The sequence below is a fragment of the Coturnix japonica genome, chromosome 12, assembly GCF_001577835.2.
Source record: "Coturnix japonica isolate 7356 chromosome 12, Coturnix japonica 2.1, whole genome shotgun sequence".
Classification (NCBI taxonomy): Eukaryota; Metazoa; Chordata; class Aves; order Galliformes; family Phasianidae; genus Coturnix; species Coturnix japonica.
The window spans coordinates 13,612,495-13,638,133 of record NC_029527.1 but is presented as its reverse complement, the minus strand read 5'-3'; the positions used below and the strand labels follow the sequence as shown (position 1 = coordinate 13,638,133).

General features: G+C 44.6%; 1 protein-coding gene across 1 annotated transcript in view; it reads left to right on the top strand.

Moving 5' to 3' along the window:
* FOXP1 (forkhead box P1) overlaps positions 1-25,639 on the top strand; it is a 332,004-nt gene that overhangs the window by 14,707 nt on the left and 291,658 nt on the right. The window contains 1 exon segment of the mRNA XM_032447314.1: positions 22,706-22,832. The gene's annotated coding sequence lies outside the window, so the exon portion shown is untranslated.

Genomic DNA, 25,639 nt, shown 5'->3' with positions numbered 1-25,639 from the left:
TAAGCCTCTTAGGGGGAATTTTTTTGGCTGGTCGTCATTTTCCTCTGTAGTGCGCTCCCAGCTCAGCGCCTCTGCCCTCTGCTCCTCATCCCTGGGGATGTTGCCCAGCTCGCTCCTCATCCTCAGTACCACTTGTGGCCCCAGACGGGTTGAGCTCTTGGTTCTGAGCACGGACCAGCAGTGATCTGTCGTCCCCATTGCTCCGGCTGTGATGGCAATTTGGCCGCAATTCTCCTTTTTGATGGAAAATTATGTAGTGGTTGTTGAGGAGCCTGTAGCACATTCTTGTACAATAAAGGTAAATCAAGCCAGGCATTGGTTTATACGTGATTTTCCAGTTCCTTGTATTAGTGAGAGCTATAGCTTACCCTACTGAAAACTTAATTAGGCAAACAGAATGCTATGTTAGCAGACACTTACAAACCCGATGTGCTCAGGACAAGATTCAAATAAGTTAATAAGAGTTATATTAGGTGTTTCTAATGGTACTTTCCTTTTTAAATTTTTTTAAATTTTATTTTAAATAAGTGCTGTCTTTGGTAATAACCGTCCCCCACTTTTCGGGTTAATAGTTTAATTGAAAAGCTCCATTGTGTCCATTTAGTCGCGGAGGATCCCTTCTGCCGTGTGGTACATTAAAGCAACTCCTACAGCCTTTGTGTTTGGATGGCTGATGTGGGGTCCCCTGGAGGAGAGGAGCGGGCTGAGGGAAGGGAGCAGTCTGTTGTGCCCCACACCTGGAGCAGCCCGCGGGCAGGAGTGGAACAAATCATCAGCGCTGGAGTGGGCGTAGGGGTGCGTGTGTGTTTGTAATGTATTTAAAATGCCAATAGCTTATGCCTTTTGAAGGCTCCAAATCAGAGCTGTCATATTAGCTATACCATTTCCAAAAATAATGTGAGGAACATGCTGGTACCCATTGTTCAGAACAGCATCATTATTCTGTTATTCTTTCTCAAGCTTCTGACATCCTCACTTAACAAAGGTCTTTCCAGATTATGGTCCTCAAAAATTGTTTGCTGTGAGGATTTGAATTCCAAACAGAATGTATTGTCTTTTATTTTTCTTCCTATGGGAGGAAAAAAAAAAAAAACAATAAGGGGAGCGGGAAGGGATCAACTCATTTTCTTTCTTGACACATAGATTTTTGGACCAAGGATGTGAACGTAAAGCCTGCAAAGTGAAATGGGAAGTCAGAAGTTTGGGACTTTATTATTCCATAACTGATGTTACACCATTTCCCTCCCGTCTGCGTGCTATGAACTGGGAATAGGGAAAAATTGCAGTGCTGTGAGGCTGCTGGCTGATTGAACTAATGCTCGCGAAGTGCTGGGGTTATCTTACATGGGGTGTTTTGATGATAGAAAGAACTGGTACCTGCAACCTCAGCCTTGAAGTGAGCGCTCTGCTGGCGCGATGCAGGGGGTCGGGATTGTTCCTCAACAGCAATTTTGTGCCATTTCGCTGAATGCGCCTGTTTCTGTGCCACCAGGCAGAACTGTCACTGGTGACAGACTTTAAAATATTTCTTAAACATCGGTAAAGCAGCATTTGCTCGTTATAATGTTGATACAGCTCGCAGCATGTTCGACTTGTGAAGGAATTATTCTAGGCTTGTGCCTGCGTGCGGTGGGCCACTGAAAGTGTGTGTGTGTGTGTGTGTGTGTGCTGGATGTGGCAACCTTCACTTGGCAGAGAGCAGAGCCTGCTTGCTCATGAGGAGAGCCATGCTGGGAGCCAAGGGCACGGCAACACCAAAAGGATGGGTGCGTGAAATCCCTGTTAGTCCTTCATCACCTGAGCAAGGGAACCCTTCAGTGCTCACAGCAGAGCTTGAAAGGGCCTTTCCGAGCAGAGACATTTGGGAGGTGGGGGATTCCCTGAGACAAGATCAGATAAGATATTAAGTGGAGGATTCAGGCAGAAAAGTGGTTTGGAATTGCAAATCAGTGGTTTGCCCATAAGTGCTTTGGGTTGGCTGTGGTATTTTCTGATCTTCCCCCCCACCCCCCCACCCCCAAAAGATGTCTAGTAATTTTTCACCCCTGTCTTTAAACTCTCTCAGATGGTTTGTGATTTTCAATGGCTGAAGGTGGCTGTTTGCTCCCGAGCTCCGGCAGCTTCACAGGCTGCCGCAGAATCACTGCTCGCTCTCTCCTCATCTGTCTCTGATAGAGCTCCTTGCTTTCGAATGCTGTAGCATAATTTGTTACTTTCTTGAACATTGTAGGAGGTTGAATAAATATGATTTCTACAGTATGTGTGTGTACATATATTTCTCTGTATGCATATATAGAGCGAGGAAACTTGGACATGCTGGGTGTTAAGCAATTCGCCAACTGGTGTCAGAAGAGGACTTAAATGTATTTGTTGCTCACTGGTGATCCCACAGCTGGGTGGGATCCAGGCGGGCAAACTGTGACGCGGTGACTGTTCTCTCTCTTCCCACACAATATACTTGTATTGTGAAATGTATATTAAAATATTGAGGGAGTTGGGCACATTTCATGTAATCACTGGAGGAAAGTGGCTTTAATGCATCGCTTGGATCAAACCTTCTAGACCTTGGGCAGTGCTTTCCTGATGTGAAATGTAAAGCCTTCACCTGAGGAAAAAGAATCAGTGAAGTTGACTGCAAAGAGAGGTAAGTGGATATGAGGAAGTTTTGCTGATGTGGCTTGGAAAAGGTAGGAGCATAGTGTTGTAGGGCATGTGTCTGTGCCACCACTGCTGCAGGAATAGGTTGGTAGCACAGCCAGCACCAGTATTGAGCTGTTACGTTCATCCTGTGTCCCTGAATCACCTTCAGTGCTTTCTGTCTTCTTTCTAGTGGTCTGAAACATGCAGCTTCACTTCATCAGCCTCTGTGAGGCAGTTGAGCTCTCTCGAAGCACTCAGAGATACTGTTGGCATAGCACAGATATAATTATCGTTAGTATAGGCAGCAAGGATTTTTGGATTGATTTCTCCCTTGCTCTTTTTTTTTTTTTTTTTTAGTTTTGCCTTTAGATGTTTAAGAAACCCTGAACTTGCATAAGATTACATAGTTTGGTAGAGTTCCCCATTGCTGGAGGCATCGGCTTCCCCTGGAAGGTGCGGGATCTCGCACACTGTCAGTCTGGAATATGGGCGTAGCATTTCCAAGTAGCCAGGAGCCAAGGGTGGCATTGATCATGCCCTGATGTCCAGCAGGATGTTTATACAGCTGCTGCCCACACACACCTGGCTGCAATGGAGTAGTGATCCAGAACTTGGGAGATGGTTCTCCTGAGTGCTGACTTCTCTGCAGTTACAAGCTGAGGGAGGTTTGGTCTCCTTGGTGATTTGGGTGAGAGTGAAAATGGCTTTAATCTTTTTGAGTAGTCTGAGACGAGGGTACAACCTTCTTAATGTACCTGGCAAAGAAACACATTTTTCTTTTTACAGGTGTAGTTGCTTTTGTTTTATTTGTTCTGTGCTCTCTTGCAAACGTGCATCCTTTTTTTTTCCTTTGTATCCTTTTTTTTTTTTTTTCTGTATACATACATATGCCTCCTTCGGAAATTTTCTCTTCCATCCAGACACCTGCATTTCAAGTCTCTATCATGCAGATTCATTTTTCTCTTTAGACGTGTGCCATGCTGACAGGCCTAAGGCTAGAACATGCTTTTTATCTGTGAAGGCTTTCTCTTGCTCTTTCACTTAGAGAAGGTGATACTCTGAGGCAAAGGCTAGGCCTGTGCCATGCTGCTGGGAGCCAAGACCTGACCTGCTCTGTACTGTAAGCCAAGCTGTTCCAGACTTGTGACTTGGGTTTGGGAGGACTCAAAGGTTTGCATACCTGAATCAAAGGAAGTGAGCTGTGGGTTCAAAAAATGCCCTGATGAATGAATCCTGATGGTGGAGGATCTGTGTAATACTGTCTTCTGGACTGCCCCAAGAACACGTTCACTAACTCCTTCTGCGTTAGCACTGACTTCTGTGCTCCATTTAGGTTTTCATTAAAGCATTACATAAACGGCAGTCGTGTAAATACAAGCGTTTGAAATGGCGCTTTTAGATGAAAAAGACTCTTGGATTCGTGCAAGTAGACACATGCTTGCACAAAATAACTTTTGGCTTCCCTCTAACACTTTTCGGAATAATTTAAAGGAAGAAAAGATTTGCAAACAGTTGTAAAAGAGCCATAAAAAACTGTCAAATACCAGACCTTCAGCTAATTGTAAACTGTTTTGCTCTTGGAAGTCATACAACATTGATCTCATAGCTGCTTCATTAAGAAGGTGATTCTGTGGAGCACAGGAGCTGTTTGCTCAGGTAGGCATGAGTAAAAGTAGCATGAGATGCCTGGCTTCTGTTCTGAGTGCCCAGAATAGCTCCAGGCAGCTGAAGTGTCCTGTACCAGGAAGGAAAGCAAGCGTCGTGGGGAGCTGAACAGAGAGAAGCTGCGCAGACAAACACTTCTCTGGCTCCTTCACACATGCAAAGGCGTGCGGCTTCTGCACAGCTGGGTTTTGCAGCAGGGCTGCAGCACAGCACAGGGTTGTTTGGGAGGATCCCTGGCACAAGGAGGGTGAGCACCTGAAGGTTTGCTCTCACTCTTTCTGTCCATATGGGATATGCTCTAGTCTTGCAGTTTTCAAAAAGAGACATGTGGAAAACTCTTTTCTTGGACAGAGAATTGGCTGATATTCTAGGTCAGCTGGTTGGTTGCATCTTTATTTTTTTTACAGTGTACCAAGGAAGACAGGCATTCAGGGGTCAGCCTTTTCTGGTTGGGACTGAAAGGAAGGAAAGTCGATAGTTCATTAGACTAGATCAGTGGAAAAACTTTCCTGTGAGCTCAGCTCTAATTCTGCGCTTGTTCAGTGTTTCACTTGAAGAACTCTTTCCATTGTGCAATTTCACTGTTTCCTTCGAACACTGCAGATCGGGGTGTCTGCTCCAGGGAAATATTAATAGCAACCTACTGGCGCTCATCTCTAGTGCGCTCACTGCCACATTCTCTCTCCTTTAACCATTTTCTAAAGCTCTATGATTAGATCTCTTTAGGAAGGGAAATTCTTGCCTTTGTGTATTGGTCAAGCCAATGAATGGTCTCCTGTTATCTTCTCACTCCATGACTGAATCAGGCTGTCAGAGACGCAAAGCTGGAGTCAAAGGGACTTTATTTCAGGCAACCCCACCTCCTCTGGGTTAGCTATGGAGAGGATTCTCTTCCCATCTGTTCCTGAACCAGAAACATTCTTGTTTAACAAGAGTGAGATTGGGGAGTTTATCTGACCCAGCCACTTCCTTTTGGATTTGTAAGGTTATAAGTTGACGGAGTCTTCTAGAGAGTGGATTTCTGTGGCTGGACAGAATGGCGTTTTGGGACAACTTTTGGGAAGACTGGTTAACCTCAGCTTTGTTTCTGAGTAGGAGCCAGCCTGGCTGCAGGTTTCTGGTGTTTGGAGTGTGCTGACACCTTGTTGGCCCATTCAGCTGGGAAGGATGAGCACCAAGAGCAGGGAGGGGCTGGCAGTGCTACCGTTAGCAGTGCATAGGAAGTATTAGGGATTAGGGCACTGCTTAATAATTCCAGAAGGAATTTCTGGACACACAAATGAGGCAGTTCTGACTATTAAAAAAAGCCAACTCTGAAAATCCTCTTTGTGCCTTGATTCGCACTATATTCCTGCATGTATGATGGTTTGGTGGTCTGATGCACACTGTCCTTGCTAGCTTCGGTGTGACGTATTTTTCTGATCTTATTCACATTCCTAATGAGAAGCTTGTCAAAGAGGTGTTGAACCATCCAGTAGATTTTGGCCTGCTTGACTGTAATAACTCTCAGCTTTGTATTTTATGCATGGTATGCTTAAATGGTTTTATAAGGAGAAGGAGAGAAAGAAGAGACTAAATGCTGCAGATCTTGGTTCAGGAGCTGTTGTGGTTCCCCTGACACAGTGCGGGCAGTAAGACCAAGGCACAGCCTCCTCCCCATGCTACAAAGTCATCTGTGTCTCCTTTGCTGCATCAGTGCAGCAAAGCTGAAATTGTGCCTGCATCCCAGTAGCACTTTAGATCTCATTTCATGATTACTGCCCTCTCAGGTGCTGGGGAGATGCTCTCGGTGAGAGTGTGCATATTATTTTGCACCGCGGGCTCTCATCTGCTATGTGCTTTTATTGCACCCAGCAGCCCCCTGGCACTGGCTGCTGTCACAGCAGGGAAACCATAACGCATCTTCCCTCTTGGCAATAGAGGAGACAGATATCCTCATCCCAGACCTGGGCTGGCAGAGGTGCAGGGAGATGTACAGCTTGGCTGAAAGCATGGAAAACAGAGCGTGGACCTCCCTATGAAATCTCCAGCTGGTGGCTGAACTCCAGGACTGTTTTTCCCCTCTGTGGCAGCCTTAGTCGGTTGGTGTCCAGATGCTGTCACTGTATGAATATTCAGTGCCGATAAAATATGCATAATACTGTAAGCCTTGCCAGGGTGAGGATCTTGAGGGCTTGATGAACTTTGTAACAGCATTACTCAGTTGTAGGGGCACGACTGATGCAGCAATTGATTTCTGAGTTCAGACTTCACCTTCTTTTGAGCAGAGTTCATTCCTGTTTGCTTTTCATAATAGCGTTATTACACCTCGCTGGCAGCAGGACAAGGGAGAAGCCACTGTGCAGCCTTTCATTCCTTGTGAACTCCTGTGCAGCAATCAATGGTGGTGAACACCTCTCTGCCAGGCTTGAATTTCACATATCTGATATGTTATCAGCTAGCTATTGTGGTGTTAACACTAATGGAATAATCCTGTTTTAACTCAGAATTTTCTTACAGCTACCGATGGAAGACCAAGAGAGTTTCAATATGAAGGAAAAAGGTGGAGGGGGGAAAAAAAAAAAAAAAAAAAAAAAAAAAGCAAAACTGTACTGTTTTACCAAGAATACAAAAAATGCATTTTAAAACTTTTTTTTTTCCCCCTCTCTCGATCTACTTTCTGTATGACTCATGAGTCAGTCTCTAAAATGGCCTCCAAACATGCATGCATAATTTGTGCATCCTCATGTCTGTGGATGCAGTGCTCTTAAACGTCCCTGAGGTGTTATTCACCGGTGGGGCAGCATGGTTTGCTTCTGTTCTCCCCCTCCTAAGAAAGGCATGGCCTGTGAGAGGTGACCTGGGCTTTCTGAGTAGCAGCTGACTGGGCAGGGGAGGCTGGGAGAGAGTGTTTTTGGAAAGAGGTATTTGTGAAACTGTAGAAATGAGGCTGAGACCACCTGAGCTGGTATTTTCTCATTGGGTAGTGGGACCCACAGCACCTTCCCCTAGCATTAAGCCTAAAAATGAAGCCCACTTAGCTGTTTTTACTCTTTTGGTGGTTCCTGACAGAATCCCTTTTAAAGTAGGCATCTCTTCTGTACCGTTGTGGCTTTTCTGAAATAAGTCAGAGCTCTTGAATTCAAAGCCAGCACACACACATGCTCACGGCAGGGTTTGTCACCCTCAGGAGGGGATGCACTCATGGATGGTGCCTTTATTTCAGGAGCATCTGAAGCAATGAATGTTAGTGAACATCCATAGTAATGGGGAGCTTTTGTAACAGCTGATGGTTTTTGTAACAGCTTATGATAATAAACCCAAGTTTTAGGGGTTTAAGTGCACACTGACATGCCCTGTTCTGGAAGTGAATGCAGTTGGACTCGGCACATGTTGTGTGGGCTCAGTGTTTGCCAGGAGAGGGAACGTACCTGACATTACAGAAGGGTGTTGATTTGATTAAAATCTGGCTTTGTTGTGTGATAGAATCCCTGAATCTCCTTTTTACCTTTTCTGCAAGCAGAAAGAAATGCAATTTCCATTCAGCATAGATGTTTCCCTTTCATCCCTGAAGCTAATTTTTTTTTTTTTTTCCTGCAGCAGTTTTGGTGAAATTATGTATCACTTGTGATAATTCATTTTAAAAATTCCTGAGCTGTGTGGCGTACTTTCATGAAAATTCATTTAGATAAAATTAGATATTATTGTTTAATGAGGTGGCATTTCAATTTAGACCTTGCATCATGCATATACCAAGAGTTTTTTATGGAATAGTTAGGTTCATTTGAGTAATAAAGGCTGAATCATGGGGGCTTTAATTCTTAATCGCTGTGAGGATTGTTATCTGTGGGATGTGAGCTGTCTTAGTGGTATTCAATCAAGTGTCCACTTAGCCGTGACCAGAAGTAATTGCTCCCAAGTGGGTTGCACAATGACCTGTTAATACTTGCTTTGACCCTATGACCTTGTCTGCCCCATTGTTTAGGATTTTATAGCAAGCGAGTCTGCATTTCTGTGGGGTCAAGTAGATATCTGAGGTCAAACATTTTCTGATTACTGCACAGTATACACTGTAAGTCTGCAGAGCTGTTGCACAGCAATAGTCCCCGCTTCAGAGCAGGACGCGCACAGTTTGGAAATTGTCTTCCTGAATGCATGTAAACAGTTTAATATTTTACCGAAAGAAGTTCATCTTGTAAATTAGGTATGAATAATACATTTGTAATTACTATTCGTGTCTTTAAACACTTGTGTCTTAATTGGCTTGGGTATTTCTTTAATGTATTTGCATTTTGTCAGGGAAGTTAATACTGGCTTGCAGAGATGGAGGGTGAGCTGTGTGGCTGGGGATGGCTTCGTCCCACTCCCGTAGAGCACGTGGGCTGGCCCCGGTGCTTATGGAGCACTGGGAAGTGGGGAGTGCTTCCAAGCTGACTTGGGCTGCTGGTGTGGAGTGTTTTATGTGCCTCTCAGAGCCATCCACAATTATCGTGATGTACTTGTTGATGATAGTTGGGATGTCCTGTGTTAATTTATGGGCTGTGCTTAAATGTTGCTGAAAATGTGGTCATATTGGGTGATGGTTTGCAGAGGGGGCTTTGCCGCATTGTGTAGCTGAGAAGCAGTGTTTTCTTCACAGTGTCTGGAAAATGGCGTGGTTGTACAAACAAAGCCTTGATGTTGTTTGTAGCACTACTCCCTCTTTTCGTGTTGTGTTTACTGAGTTTACTAGCCAAAACACTTCTGCACGCTCTTCAGCCTTGTAGGTCATCTCTGCTGTAGAAAAACATATATGCCCCTTGCTCTGCATAGCATCCTAGGGAAAATATTTTGATCTTCACTGCCTGAGTGGGGCTGGTGGGATGACACAGAGCAGTTGGATTGTGATACGGTTTGGGGACAAACAAAGCTAATGTTCATGTGAGAGAAGCAGACTATAGACAACTGAGTAAGCAAGAAACAAGTGCGAGAGGGAAAACTATATAGCATATGCGGGGAAGAAAACAAAACAGTGACTCTTTCCACTGCCAGAATATTTAAAAACAAACAAACAAGAAAGCATACCCAAGCAGAACGTGCCTTGCAACAAAGTGAACCTGTGGATTTTTCTCAGTATGGGTGAGGCTGTGCATGATGTTGCTCTGGTTATGAGCAGATCTTTCTGAAATGCCCTTGGGGGGGTTTGTGCCAAGGTCAGGGCCCGTGTCCCCAGCAGGATGTGTGGGGGATGTGGGGGGAGGATGGGGCTGGGGCGGCTGTAACCTCTGTGGGCACTGGGGCTGCACTCTCTGGGCAAACATCACAATTAGAGCAGAACCACAGGGTTATGTTTGTGCTGACCACAGGGACACTCAGGAGCTCCTCAGTGGCTGTAATTGTTGCCTCTTCAGCTGTGTGAAAACTGTGGCCTTCTGTGCCAGGCCATCTCTGAAGCCTTCTCTGCTGTAGGAGTTGGGCAGGGCTGGATTTATGGGGCCGCCTCCCCAGGCAGCTGTTGATATTCAATCATCCAGGACAGTCCCATTGTCCTCCATGGGCTGATGACATGTTTCCAGTGCAGGCCCCGGTGCAGATGTGCGGTATTTCCCCTCTCGGAAGCTGCCATCTGAGGCACTCCCACCAGCAGCCCCGCACGCTGCCTCGGCCTTCTGCAGCGCTCCGCCTCAGCCCGCTCACCCAGCACAGGGTATCTCCTCACATCTCCTTGTCCTCTCTGGAAGATGGAAGTGTGGGAGACTGTGTGGGAGGAGGAGGGATTTCCAGTGCGTGTTGCTTCATCGGACTGAGGGATGTGTTCCTCGGGGGCCTGCAGGGACCGCAGGTGAGTGGCTGAGGTGTGAGGAGCTCTGGCCGGAGATGGAGGGTGGTGAGACAGGGAGGGAATGTGCCAAAATGCAGGAGTTCTCACCAGAGGCATCTTTGAAAGTTGGTGGTGAGGAAACGAGTGTGTCGTCATTCTGTCTGAGCAATTAGTCAGGATGGGGGCATTTCTGGTAAAGACCCCATGACTAACACACAGCACGGTGGGAAGTCCGGAGGGCTTCATGAAATTCGCTTTGAGGTTTTCAGTGCCTTCATTGAGATAGATTCAGTTTTCACAAGAAGAAGGGGTTCTCTTTATTCCCCCTTCTATTACAAGAGGAAAAAATAAGTACATATATTGAACACTTGCGTGTACAAAACCTTTAATGCGATATGCACTGCTTCTCAGCAAGCCCAGTGCCGTGAGTCCCCTGCCTGTAGCAGAGCTCTTGGTGGAAGGTTCTTGTACTGAGTCCAGGATAAACACAATATTCCTTCACTTTTATAAGGAATGTGAGCAGATGCCACGGAAATGAAAGCTCTTGTTGAACACTGATACTGCAGCCTTGATCTATCTCTATTTTTCTTTCTTTCTCTCTCTCTCTCTCTCTCTCTCTCTCTCTCTCTCTTTTTTTTTTTTTTTTTTTAAATTGAAATGTGGGAAAACATCTTAGTTGTTGCAGAGGGTTTTTGGAAAGCCTGCGTTTCCCACACGCTCAGGTTTGTGCAGTGCCTTTGTAGGTGGTGTGTGGTTTGTGTCAATCATCGGTCTGGTGCTAATGGTGGTAGAGGCACGCTCAGGCTCTGAACCCGACACCTCGCGCATTGATCTTTGCAAACACGTTCCTACAAGCTGGGGGGACTGCAGACTTGTATTCAGTTTTCATCTGTCTCTGGAGTTCCATTTCGTATGGCAGGTGAAGGCAGAACACCGCTGCTTTAGCATCATCGGATGTGTTCCTCGGTCCTTCTTTAGCCTTGATATCAATTCAGGCATTTCATTTTATCCCCAGCAGATGAAGCAGCACCGCAGATTGGCTGTTATAATTAATTTTGTGCAGGAAGCAAGAGTGTAATGTTTCAAAATCCTTGCTGAAGAGGACACTCCTTGTACCTACTGGTCATCCAGTAAGAAATTGGTGGGGGAAAATATGACACTTTTCATTGGACTGGATGTGGGTTTGGTGATGACATTTTAGGGGATCGATGTACTAGCCTTGCTGGGTGAAAGTTGAGTCAGTTTTTATATGAAATCTGTCATCGGGGCAATTTGCACCCATGGCCTTCTGCAATCTTCCTGTTACAAGTGGTTACTTCTTGCTGCTGTTCTGAAATGCACTACCGAGGGCTCATCATCAGAAAGTGAAACTCCATGTTAGCCCCATAGTGTCAGCATGTGACGATAGTACCATGTACTCTCGGTGCTGTATGACTAATTATTTTTCTGTTTTAGAATTTTCTTTGGAAATGCTATGTACCTTCTCGCGTAGTCCTACAGCGCCTTGCAGGGCTGTTCCTGCCAACTACCAAACAATCCTGAGAGTAGATAAAACTTCAAACAAGAAGTAGAGGTGCTCAGCAGTTCTCAGAATTGCTCAGCACCGTCCAGGATAGAGCAATTAAAAGAAAAAAAAAAAACAAAACTCAAAAAACATACAACAAAAAACATGAGAAGTAGTTATGCAAATTGTGACCTTTAAATGCATTTTATATTTGGATTGAAGTTGCTAACATGTTCTTTCTGTTTTCCAGCATGATTCTGCTTTCGGGTGCTCCTCTTTGTAGTGGTGGAGCAGAGCAGTCGGTGTCCCCCCTCAGGAATAGAGCAGGACATGATGCCTCAGGATGGCAGTCACCATGATCTGTGGTAGGCAGTGCATCAGTTAGAGAGGAGTCTGAATAGGTGGATTTTAATTTCTTTGGAGGGCCTGACCACGCTATCTAGATGGCAGATTCCTCATTAGCTAGATGGATTAAAATTTGTATCGTGGCTGATGCCTCTCCTGACTAATACGTGTAAGTAACAGCTCGTTCTACTAGAGCTATTGGATGTGGCTTGGGTGGAGGAGAGGAATTGGCTTCTGCAGAGGATATTTGCAGAAAGTCACATTTCCACCATATGTTAGCAGGAGTCTCTTTGGATGCAGGTTTTGGATAGAGTCCTCTGTGTTGCTGTAATCTGGTTTGTCCTTTTTCTACCGCTAGTTCTGAATCATACCAACCACTTGGACTCTTGTAAGTGTTGCCTTGAAGGACGGTGGGAGCATTTCTGCTGGCTCAGCTGATGTTCACCTATTATTTCATCTGGGTGAAGAAGCAAGGTATAGGGAGAAATTTTGGGTCTATCAGGAGTGAGAAAGACTGCCAAAAAAATCTGAAAAATACTTTCTGATTTGAAAAATAAAATAATAAAAAATAAAGGTACCACAAACCTCGTAAATCCCGATTTAGGTCTGGCTTTTGACAAATCATTATGCAGAAAGGGAAATATCCTTTTAATTTTTAATAGCTTTGCAGTGAAGTTTTATTAGGCAATAATCTGGTTCCTGAGTGGATAGAAGATAAGATCGAGGGCCAAGTAATTTTTTCCCCTCCTGTGCAGTTTGGAAAAGGGGAAAGCGGTCATGGTGAGGCGTCTGTCTTAGAACATGCAGAGCAGCATCCTTCTCTGTGCCACAAGCATACAAAATGCCTCCAAATGGATATTTACAACATAAATATGTTCAGGATGTGGGTAGCGAGAGAAGTGTGGGAATAGACGCGAAGGTGCATGGGAGTGGGGATGTGAAGGGGGAGGTGTGAAGAGAGCCAGGAGAGTGTGATGCACATTTTGCAGATAACTTCTCTTCGTGTGCCTCCTTCCAGAGCCTGGGTGTGGACTTCCTTCTCCTACCAGCATATCCTGAGGTTTTATGTTCAGCACAATGAGATTCTCATACCTGTCTCTGTTTGCTAATGCCATTATTTCCAAAGCAGTTCTATTGGCAGGGGACAGCCGCTAATAATACATCTTGGCTGGTCAGGTGGCTTCATTTGGAGTTTGCATGGTTGTGGTTGGCTTTTCTTACAGCATTTCTCAGGCACAGCATGCAGTAGACATTTCACTGGCACTTAATAAAGCAGTATAGGGCGCTCCTCAATAATATAATCCTTATGCCAGCCTGGTTGCTAAAGCCGTGAGTCCCTCAGGCAGTAGTAGACAACTACTCTTGGCGTTGCTGCTTGTTTTACTGTTGTCTCAGATGACTAGGCAGCATTTCTGTGATTTTAAAGCAGCGTGTTATTGCCAGTATCTGGGATGAAATTACCACTTACGGATGTAGAGGTGAACATCCAGCTCCCTTCGGCTGTTGAGAAGCACTGAGCATCGCTGGCTTGGGGGAGGCAGGCAGCATGGAGCACCTTTGGTGTGCACATTGTTGTGACTTGCATGGAGTACCAGCAATGGGCATCTGGTCCCATCTTGTCTTTTTTAGTCTTACTTCTGGGGAGGAACATCTGCTCGCCTGATTATTTTCTGTATTATTTCTTTCTTTTTCCTTTTTTTTCTTTTTTTTTCTTTTTTTTTTCCTGTGGCTCTTTCAATTTGCAGGGAATGTGTATTTAATATAAGTAAGATGTTAGCTTCTGTCTAGCTTTTCAGCAAGCATTCCAGTAATTACTGGAGTACCTTCGAATGCTACAGCTGCTATTTCTAAGTTAAGGAATCACATTTTCCAAGCATTTATAACTGAATTCACATGGGTAAAACTTGGCATTCAGATTGCCGGCCCACATATCTTGCATTTTGTCTTGATCCTTTATGTTCACATATCAGTATTGTGTAAGATTAAAGTGGTAAAAATGGCTTCTTGCTGCTCTGGGTGGGCTTGTAGTAATGATGGATCTGATGGAACTGTTGTAGTTGAAAAACATAAATATTGGTTAGAGCTTTGAAATTTTTGTTTGTAGTTGCTACTGTGGGATGATGTCTTTTTATTTACCTTCCTTCTTCTTCCTGTCCTCTTTATCCGTTATTGCTGTGAAGAAGTCACTATTGCTTTAATGTCACTTGTTGCTACCTCTCCAAGGAGCTTCTCAGAATGTGGTCTAACTCTTTCTCTGCTGATGTCAGGAAATCCCTTCGTGCCAAAGGATGTTGGCCAAGGCCAGGCTTCCCCCCTTACCCGCAGCGATATTAACTTGGCTTTTCCAAGTGCTCCTGGAGAGCAACACACCCAGTTCCTGTCGACTGCAGGGGAAAGAGAAAAACCCACATGGCTGAAAATTTGCCTTGTTTTTCATTTGCAAATAGTAGCATGTCTGCAGGGCTGCAATGACCTGTGGATTGGTTGCACTTGCGGCAGTGCTTTGCTCTGAGCTAATTGAAAGCACGGTGGTTTTGAGGATGTCCCAGTGCTGCCATCATGGCTCCAGCCCTGTCGTTGCTCTTTAGCTCCAAGTGACTGTTTCCCTCTCTCCCTTTTTTTCTTTGTCTGTGAAGTCTGGTCCAGAGGAAATACAGTTTTTGCATTGCTGCATCCAAAGAAATACATTCCATTTTAGAAACTGTTTTGTAACACACATTGAAAAGTAATGAGTAAAAAAAGAAAAACAACAAAGAGGAGAGGTGAAAATTGACCTCCAAATATATCTGGTTGATGGGGTGATACTTAGGTTTTCTTTCAAGAAAAAAAGGTGCAGTGTGTGGGCAGGTATGCTAACTGCAGGGCAGGTAAGCTGTGCAACAGAAGCTAAAGTGATGGATCTGGAAGAGCTGAATACTGAAGTAAATGGTATTTAGTAGCATGAACTTTATCTTCCAATAAAAGCCTGAGAATACTGCCATTCTAATTAACTACCAGTATTAATTTCTATCGCTGTTGCAGACAATGGTTTTACTTGCATTTTAACATTTGAGTTGCTTAACTCTTCTTTGCGGTGAGTGTCCCTTTAATAGCACATGTAAAATGATGTTTCACAAGTAATTGCAGTCCAGGAGAGAAACATACCAAAGTTGGAAGGGAGATGCTGGCTTTTGTCTTGAGCTCGGGTTTTTATTTGCACAGGGTGTGCAGTCAGCTGGTATTACAAGGGCTCTGCCTGTCCCTGTGCTTTGCCCCGTGTTTCTCCAGGTCATGGAGAAACCCATGTGAGCATGTGGACAGATTTCTTGCCCTAGGTCATACCTGGTGGGATTGGCTGACTATCCAGAGAGCTGCCAGCATCTAACACAACAACAGACCATAACCCCAAGTCCTCCTCCAGCTGGTAATGCTGTATGGGCAGGCCCTGTGAGCAACATGGGCATGTGGTCCCATGACCAGGACCTGCAGGTGAAGCATCCAGTCAGTGCTGTGGATTTTGGCTCTGAATGTTATGATGAATGTGAGGAATCCATCCCTCTGGAATGCCATAAATTCACACAGTGCCATAGATCCACGTCTCCATCGGTGCACTCCCAACTGCCTTTGTGTGAGCAGAACCAGTTGTGTGGCAGGGGAAAACCTTTGGGGATTTGCGGTGCGTGGGCTTGTGGTGGAGGACGCCTCGTCGGCAGTGCGTGGAGCGCCCAGGAGTTACGGCAGGTCGGCTGGCTGCTTGTGGTTTGTTGTGTCTGGTTTGGTTCCTACTTTTTAAGTTGCAGTTGCATTTGGTCATTTGAAGCTTATTTTCGTAGTCTGGCCAAGCCAGCAGGATCCCCGTGTGCTGCAGGGGAACATAAAACATCAGCCTTTAAGCTGGAGTGCTCAGTAGATAAGAATTTTAAGACTCTTGCATCATGTGCTGTGTCTTATGGGCTTATTTAGTATACTCAATTTGATTTAATTTAGATATTGAATAAGGGAAGCTCTTTAGTAGCCAGGAAAAGTGTCGCCTCTTCTTTCCCCATTTCCTTACAGACAAGATGGCTGGGAGGGCTGATTTTGGCTGGGATTACGTTGATTTCATTGTTGGAAGTAGCGGGGTGTTTTCAAACTGTGTAAAAATGATGTTGCGCGTTATCTGTACTGTTAAGCTTTCAGAAAGCAAAGAAGAATTCTTTGGGCAAAGAGGAATTCATCTTACTTCTGTTTTTCTGTAACAAAACATCAAGAAAATAACTTCTGCCCCTTTGCAACTTAGGAGTTGCAAAATGAGCGCAGTTCTTGGTCAGGTGGCTCTGCCAGCGCTCTCCCCTTTCTATTCCCCATTGCATAAACACAAATAAAAGTTGTAACTGCCTTGCCACATATGTCAGTGTGCGTGCTGATGGCAGACGTTTGCCTTGCTGAAAGGTTTGGTTTGGCTCCTATTTGCCTTGGCAGGACCGAGCCCTGCCTGTGTGAGCAGCGGGGCTGCCAGGCGGCGTTCCTGGGAGATAAGGAGAAGTGTGGGGATACGGCTCGGTGCTGGTGGCCCTGCTGGAAGGGGCAGGGGCAGACAGCCTGCCACAAATGATTTTACCATAGCAGTGGAGGTGAGATGATGGGATGAGCGAAATCTCCATGTTACAAAGGCCACGTGTCTGGGAGTTCAGCGGAGTCACAGGGGTTGTTTGCAGATCCCGCAGCTGTGGGATGGATGGAGTTCGTTTCTGTGCAGTACTCACTGAGCGTGGCACTGCAAAAAAAAACAACCCCACACGTTTGGATGATGATAAATTTGCATGCCTAGATAACCTTTCTTTTGAGAATATTAATTATTGCATGAGTTTGTGCTGCCCTGGAGTAATCACAGCTGGGTATTCTCTCAGCCTGGAGAATCTTCAGAGTGGGTGAAAATCATCCCAGAAGTCTGTTTTGAAAAAGACAGGGAAAAGCAACAACAACAAAAACAGAAAGAAAAGCAGGCCTCCCAAAGGCTGTGGTGGAACCCAGCATTAGCAAATGCTTCTAGGAAGTTTGACCGAGAGCCATATGGCAATGTGGGGAGAATTATCCATTGCTCCAAAAGTTGGTCTGTGAATCAGCCCATTGACTTCAGCAGCAGTTAATCATGTGCTTCAGTTCTTTGAAAAGGGTTGCATTCCTGAATCATGTCCTCTGATTTTAACCACTAGACGGTACTTTGTTTTGTGGTAGCAGACAAGTCCAGTCATATTTCTGTGACTAAGTTTGCAAGTTCTGACTGCACCCCCAGTGAAGTACGCTGATGAATATTCTTCCTCTTATCAAATTGGAAACATTTGCCACTGTCCTTGAGTTTTAGGCTCAAATCCAGTGTCTTCCTGCAGTGCAGCTGGTGGGACAGCACAGGACAGTGTGATTTCATATGCCTGCCTGCAGAGCGATGTGATGTAAATAAACATGGGAGAAACCAGTGATCTCCAAATATTGCCCTGAATTCTGCTTTCCAAAGAGTGTTGGTGGTGGTGATTGAATCCATCCATTAAGGCAAGAACCAGTTGTGCCAGTATGGGTTGCGTTGTGTTTGGATGCTGGAGTGCGTCCTGGATGCTCACATACTGCTGTGCTGCGTCAGGGATGAGCTGGACTGGTTTGGGGCTGCGCTGCTGTGCTAAAGAAAAGGAAAATGGGGAGATGAGGTGAGATTCAGTCTGTGGGAACTCGCGATTTGCTGCAACTGTTGAGGATTTAAATGAATGAGGTATCAGCCCCTCGCTGGCCTGAAGTTGCAGGTGTGTGCTCAGCCCTGCAGGGTGGAGGAGGATGCTTGCTGGGATGTGCCAGCCTCCAGGTGAGCACCACTCACGGCTGCCCCGTGGTCAGTAGTGCTGGGACTTGCATTCCTCCCTCTGCAGTTCCCAGCAGCTTGCTCCAGCCTGTGCCTTGTGATGGGATCCGGGGCAGCCCCTGTGCTGCTGCATTCTCTGCCATGGGGTGTGGGGGGAAGCACTGGGAGAGGGTGCTGGTGCCTCACTGCAGGGCATTTGAATCGTTAGGTTTCAGCAGAATTTTTGGTCTCACCTTTCTGTGTTTTTACAGCTAAAGCTCTTTTGACTTCCCAACTTTCAACATCTGGAATTCAGTTTCAGTTTATTAAAAAAAAATTCAAAATCTGCAGTCTGTATGAAACACTGATGTCTTTGCATTTCGCCCGCATTTTTTTTTTTTGCTTTAATTTTGTATCCTTCATAAATGCCAGAAATCCTAAGTAGCTGCACATTCAGTAGCTGCTGCTTTCTCCTTTGTCTCAGTCTTAAGCAGTTTTTTTGATTATTTTTCCACTTAGACACTTTTCTAATTGGGGATAATACCAAAATGATTAATCAAATTAAGTATGAGAGCGAAGTGGCTGATGCACAAAGCCGCGTGTAGCTGCTGTCTCTGTGCACTGAGGTTGCCTTGCTGGAGCTGCTGTTGCTTAATGGGCCTCTTAGGCTTTTTTTTTCCTCTTTTTTTTAATAAGGTACTGTGTAGATCCCATTGACTTCAGTTGTTGATTGGGATGCCTGACAGCCGGGAAATTAAGCCCCTTCTTTGTGCCCGAGTTGAAGGCCAGATTTTCAAGGATTTTCAATGCTTAGCACCAATAATTGGTGTTAGGTATTTTTTGGAAAAAGTTCAATTCTCATTTGGACACCTAAATAAGGGTGAGAGATTATGATACTTGTAGCGACTGGTGTTACTGGGGTACGCTGAAGGCTTTTTGGAAGATCCTGGCACCAACCAAGCTCGTTATTTTACTGTCAAAATAAGAGCTTTCTTCTTTTGCGTTCCTACTTCGTTTGCAGGCGCTGAGCATTTCTGTAAATTCTGATTGTGGAGGGAGAAACTTTCTTGCTTCTGCCTCATTTTTGTGTGCTTGCTCCAGCGTGTGGGGGGGGGGGGGGGGGGGGAGCAGAATGAGTTGAGTAAATTAGACAACTGTTGGAAAAAAAGGGGACATGCAAAATCAAGTGTTCTACTTGCGTAATCTGTTTAACACCAGTGAGCCACAGAGCCTTGTGGGACACGGGAATAAAAGGAACATCTGTGCAGGCCACATGGCATGCTCCGGAGGAGCCCTCCGTCCCAAGCAGCTCTGCTCTATTTGCAAATAAAAGCTTCAGCCGACATCAAAAAGTTGAGGTGGATCCCAGCTGAAAGGGAGAACAAATGTTACCTTTCCTCACAGCGAGTTCCTCCTGTATGCAGCCTTTGTGGTCCTATTAAGGATGCTTTCGGCATGTGCTTCTGGTGGCAATTACTGTTGGTTTTGTGGTTTGTGTTTTTTTTTTTTAAAGTTATGTTGGAGATACATCCATGTTGAAAAATGTTAGGAAACTGCAGAGCTTCTCAAACTAAAATCAAATACATGTGAGATTGAGATAAGAATAGGGATGATAAATAGATATCTATATAGTTAGTTAGATTGTTTGTTCTGGTTGGGCTGTTTGTTCTAGTTGCAGTTTGTGATTGCTTGTTTGCTGTTTTAAATATCTCTTTGTTTCTCATCCCCTGGTGCCCACGCCCTGGGATGCAGAGCTCTGCAGGCTGCTCTTGCTGCTCTTCTTTTGTTGCAGTGATGGTGTTTGGTAAACAGCCCCATCCCGAGGTGGGGCCCTGGGGAGCTGTGGCTGCTCCAGCCCCTGTCCCTGGGTGCCCACAGAACTCTGAGGACGAGCAAGCAAGCATTTTGTCTGCACTTGTGTTTTGTCTCCACTTGCAACCAGTTAGAATGCAGCACTCCATGCAAGGTTGCGCTGAGTTCATGGCTTTGCCTCCTCTAGACAGGCTGTATTGTAGTCTGTATCAAGAAGGCGTGTATTTTTTAATATGCAAATAGGAAAGGATGGTGGTTTTATCTCTATTCCAATGAACCCAGGGTGGCAATAATGCTTGTTTAAATCCCTGTGGAACAGATTGTATATGGCAAAATTAATGTCTCAACTCTCCAAGTATTTTCACTAAAATATTTGAAGTTTTGCATTTATTGTGTCGCTTGTTTCAGATAGAGAATGGTATCAGCCATGCATTCAAAGCTTAATTGGTGGAACACAGATTTATTCTAATTCAAAACAGTCACTTAAAAACAGTTTTGTGTATATGTAGACATGGGCACAACTTTTCGTACAGTTGTCTATTTTGGAGCGGTCTCTTAGACGTTGATGTACGAGTTGAACCTGTTTTCTTTTGTGCAACATGGCTTTAAGAAATCGTTAGTGAAAACAGTATTTATAGTTTCATTGCAGTCAATAAACATCCTAATGCGAGTGGTTCATTGAAGTTTTACCTTTGATGGGGCTTTGAAATGTCTCCTGCGAAGCAGAGCCCCAAGGTGTGTATATCTCAGTCTGTTCCATCAGCACACCTCAGTCTCCCAGCCATGTGTTCATGTTCCCACCAGCTTGGTTGTGTTGTGTTCCCCCACCAGCTTGGTCCTGCTGGGTGAGGATCAGCCTCGCACTGATGGGGTGCAGTTGTAGCACCATCAGACCTGTGTACCTTTGCCATGGAGATTTAAGTAGTGAAATATTAAAACTTGTCTTTCAAATCTGTTCAATATTGAGAAGATTAATTTTTGTGGGGGGCAGACTAATAGGTTTCCTATTCTGATTAATACAGTGATAATAAAAACGATGTGATTGCTGGAATTAATGAAACCCAGATTCACGTTTCAAGGTTTGATTGACTTTGTACTCCAGCTATGCTGAAGCTGCTGTGTCTCATCAGCCCTTATTTAGGCTGAAAGTATATGGGAGTGAGGCAGTGCAGGGGAAGATCAGTATTTGAGGAATTGTCAGGGAATCTTCTGTGGGAGAAGTTGGTCTAAGAGCAGTTTGGCTTTGCTCACCCTGCAGGTTGATGAGAGCTGGTGTTTCCAATCCAGCAGGCTATTTTTGTCAAACTTGCTGGAGAGGAGTGTCCAATTCAGATGTGTGGGCGCATCATTAAAAGCTTCAATTTGTCAATGCCAGATCGAACTCGAGTGCGTGGGCAGATCATTAAAGGCTTCAGTTTATCAGAACCGATCTCCCCAGCGTTTCTCTCCCCACAGGCGGTGTGTGCCGTGTCCCCGGCTCTCCAGGCTGTGCTTCATGGAGGAGCCCCAGCAGCTTCTATGTCCACAGGCCTTGCTGGGCTCCTTCCCTTGTACACCTCCAGATGTATGATGTGTGCAGGCTACTCAGCTGATGTGATAGGTACAGACTATGTGTGTAGGTGCAGCCGTGCTCTGCCCCGTGCCCATCTGCAGTAACAAACAGCCTTGGATGTGTGTTCTGGCACTGTTTGCTTGCTCCTCTAAAATGTTCGCTCCTCATGAATAAAATAAAGCTCATGCAGGATGCAGGTCACTCTGGTTTGCAGGTATTTCACAGCCACTGAGAAAGAAGCTGTGTTTAGCAGATCAGGTGTTTGAAAGGCCCTTTTGGATCTATTTTTGTTGTGCAGCACAGTTTTATAATAGGGTCGCGTAATCCCTATATTTAGGTTTCTGAACTGTTGTGATCATCTTTGAGCCATTGTATTGCATTCAGCTAAGAATGGGAAAAGCCCTGAGGCCAGAGAGAAGTATATTTAAAAAAAAAGAAAAAAAACAACCCCAAGAACTCCACCTTTTTTCCTTCTGAAATTCGGTGCGGTTGTTGCTAAGACAGTAACTTGCAGGTGTTCCTGAGGAAAGCTGCTGTGATGCTTGTGTGCCCCAGGTCGGGTCCTTGGTGCTGCCTAAGTGCTGGTACATGTGGAGGGCTGAGAGCAGCCACTCTGCTGGGGATGGTCCGGAGGGAGAGTGCCAGGGAATGGAAGGCAGAGGCAGCCCTTGGGATTTCTGCCTTCATATTTTTTCCTACCCCAGTCCCTCGGGACCCTTCTTCTGTTGCAAAGCTTGTTTTCTCCTCAGGAGGTTATAGGACAGAGGCTGTCCCATGTGCCTGTGCATCCATCAGAGCAGCAGGCACTAGAGCTGCTGTTTAAATCCCACCTGATTCCATGGGTGCGGTGCTCATGCACCTCAGGCCCTCTGCTCCTGTTTCTCAATATCAGCTCGTACTCACCGTGGATGTTTTGTCGGTGGAGAAAATATACCTCTCTTTTAAAATACCCTTATTAGTGAAATGGGTATTTAATTTGTACCGCAAGCAGCTTCCTCTGAGCTAGGCTTAAATTCAATCTGTGTTACTAATAGCTGGGGAAAAAAAACATACTAATTGGTATTTCTTAACTGATGTTTGCAAATTTTGCCTTTTCACCCTGAACATCAAATAGCTTTTGTATGTGTTTACCCTTATCTCAGAGGGAAGATTATTGCTAACAAGAGATTCTACATTTTGTTAAGGTTTTATCGGGATGCAGCAAGCGCAGGCTGAGAGTAAATATTTCAGAAATTCAGACTGTTGTATTTTGATCATGCAAAGTAGGTTAAAGTATCTGAGTTTTGTGAAACCATGCAGCGTTTTTGAGCAGAATATGGGTTTGGCAGCTGACACGTTTTGGTGTTTAGAATGAACGTAAACTTGCCTGTCGGAGGAGCAAACTGAGAATCTGAAATAAGAGCATCTTTAAAAACCGTTCTTAATACTGTAAGTTTCAGTTTCATTTAAAGCAAAATAAATTCTGACGTGTGATAGAGGAATGTTTGATATGTGGAAATGTTCCTGTAACGCTCCCCACACCTCCAGCACTTCTAACTGCCTTTTATTTTCAAAGGGAAACGGTGTGCTTTGATACGATTCTAACTAAGTGAAGTTTTAAAACATGTTTTTGTCTTTCAGTCTCCTGAGAACATTTTTTTCTGAGTGATTCCAGCTTCCAGACATTTGCCATGATAAGGGTTTCGATCCTTTCCCATATTTGCCCTGAGTCATGAGTGGATATGTGTGATGCCTGCAAGTAAAACTGGTGAGTCGCCAAAGCCATGTTTGCAGTAACTCTAACTCTTTCTTACAGTCTCTTTCCCTCACTCTTCTTTTCTTTTTGATATGGTGGGGATTTGGGGTTCCTTTTTTTGTAATGTCTGTGTTCATAAACAAGTCACCACTATTTTGTACCTCTCGAATAAACACGTTAATTGCATTGAAATATCCATGATACCAAATGCTGTCAATAGTGAAAATAGACTGCCTTGCTTGCTTTCTTCCCACCATCCCTTCAAGGCCTCGGTAAAGTTGTGAGCTGAGGGTTTGGTAGTGTAACTTGAGTTCAGTGATGCAAAACCGCTGCCCAGAGCTGGAGCCATACAGACAGGGTCTAAACATGCTTGTGTGTGCAATTCATGTAATGATTAAATATGAATATGGAGAGGCCTCCTCTCCATCATGTGTCAGAGGCTTTGCTCTCAGAGGAGCCATTGCCAACGAATAATTAGCTCCACTGTTTGCTGCACTTACATCCCAGTGACAAAATGGTGTCACTGGTACACAGGAGAGCCGGCCCCGCTCAGCATGGCATGTGCTGCGAAGCCTGGCTGCCTTCCTCACGGGGGGACAAAGGGAGAAATACTCCAACAGCCAACTTGGACAAGATAAAAAGAGCAGGGAATGGGAAATCTGATCATACAAGAGAATTGCAAGATCTGTGTAAGAATTTGTTACAAACTGGGAGATCTGGGTAATTAAATCCATAGGAAATGGGAGCATAAATTGTTTTTTGTTTTTTTGTTTTTTTTCTCCAAATAAATTGGTGTTTCTGTTATAATGTTAATATCCCTCTGTGTGTTAGAAAGTGCATTACGTTTCAGAGATTACAGAAACAGAGAAATTCACACATCAGTGAATTGTGATTTTTTTTTCTTAAGTTTCTATTTTTTCCATTTTTTCTTTTTTTTCTTTTTTTTTCTTTTTTTTCCAGAGGTAGCATAATTACCATGTCATTTAGCAAAGATTATAATAGCTGTGCAGTTTTTACCGACTGGTGTAGTAAACAGTTGAATAAACCCATATGGCAGCTCAAAGCGTGCATGCAAGAGAAAGATTCTTACCAATTCCTTCATGTCTGAATTACCAACCTTCTGATACAACCAAGGTCCCCAAGCAGGGAGTAATTCCAGCCTTACCTAGCGATGCAAGAATTTCTCACTGCTCTGTAGCATTTGAATCAATTGATTTTAATCACGCTGGTTAGTTAATTAATTATTTCTTTGTTACTATGAAGCATGCATAGGAAACTTGGGGTTATATACAAGGCACATGCCACTATTCAAGGCAGCCCGTGCATATGCTTGATACATTTCCAATATTGGTAAATAATGTCTGGAGTCCAAATCTCATTGCTCGAGTCACTATTAGAGGCCAAAAACAGAGTACTGTGATAGCACCGTGGCACTGTTTGTAATGGGACTTTATGCCTAGTCTCAGTGGCAGCAAACAGAAGTACCAGGGTATTTTGAAGCATCCCCTTAACCCCACAGGTTCACTTACGGAGATACAGAGTTGTGGCTGACTGGCATCCTGTGTAAAGACAAGGCATGCGAGCTGTGTGCCCCCTGGATAGCTTCTGTATTAAAAAATAAAAGCAAAAAGAAGGATTGTTAACTCCCTCCAGATGCTGACTTGAACGAAGGAAAAGATTCATGCTGTTCACCATAAAATTCACTTACTTCCAGTTATCTTAAAATTTTCATGTCACATAATAGCTTTAAAATATCTTTTGAATGCATTAGACTCTCTAGGTGCTTAGAAAATATTGCCAAATAATAATATGAAATGAACAAGCGTTGAACAGTCCCACTGGAAAGGAGCAGTTGGCCAACACTGGTGCTTATGTTCATCTTAACCCTGATATATAGCCAGCCCTCCGCCATAATTCTATCAGGAGATGGGAAGTTGCCTAGCAATGGACTGACTGTAGAGGGTATGTGTTGAGCTAATTCAGTTTTTGTTCTCATTTCCTTGAGAGTTCAGTTTAAAGGAGTGATCCTTTCTCCAGCTGCAGCAAGAGCCACTTCTTGGTATTCTCTCTTGTTCCCCACTCGAGTGTCCCTGATGTCAAGAATTCATTCATGGCCTTGCTCGTTTTAGAAGTTTCCAGCTTATTGAGTAACCAAATGTGGTTTCTGCTGATTGTGTTGGCTGAATACTCGGAGCCTTTCGAAGAGACGAGAGCTTTATTTGAAGCGGAGCATCTAGTTGTATACCATTTTATGGCAGACAAAGGTCATCTAGGGTAAGCAGCCAGAACAGTCAATTGCCTCGTTGCAACACCTAGGAAAATGAAACAGAAAGATACGGTAAAAGGTTTTAACAAATGGCTCATCGTTATGAATTTTTAAAGTCAAGGAATTGGTGCTGTGTACGTTTCTAAATTGGAGATAACCATGCTTGTACAATAAATTGACTTAAGAACGGAACAAATCAAGGTGATGGGGTGGTACTAAAAACCCCATCGTGCAGCACTGTGTGCGCCACAAACCTGAAGGGTCTGTGTGCTGGGAGCTCTCCCAGCCTGACTGCTGAGCCCTGCCCTGCTGAATAGGGTGGTGGGCAGGAAGCAGAGGGGTCAGCTGGGGAACAGCGGTGCCTCCGCGCTTCTGCCCTCCAAGTGCCTCTGCTGAGACAGCCGTGGCTCCAGAAGGACTTTGCTGTTCTGAAACTTTCCTGTTTGGAACTTTGTGCTGGGCAGAGGAGGAGGGGAGAAGCAATTTTAACAATTTAATAAACTACATAATATGTTTTATAAGCTGGTGTGAATGCTCCTAAGTATTTTGTTTT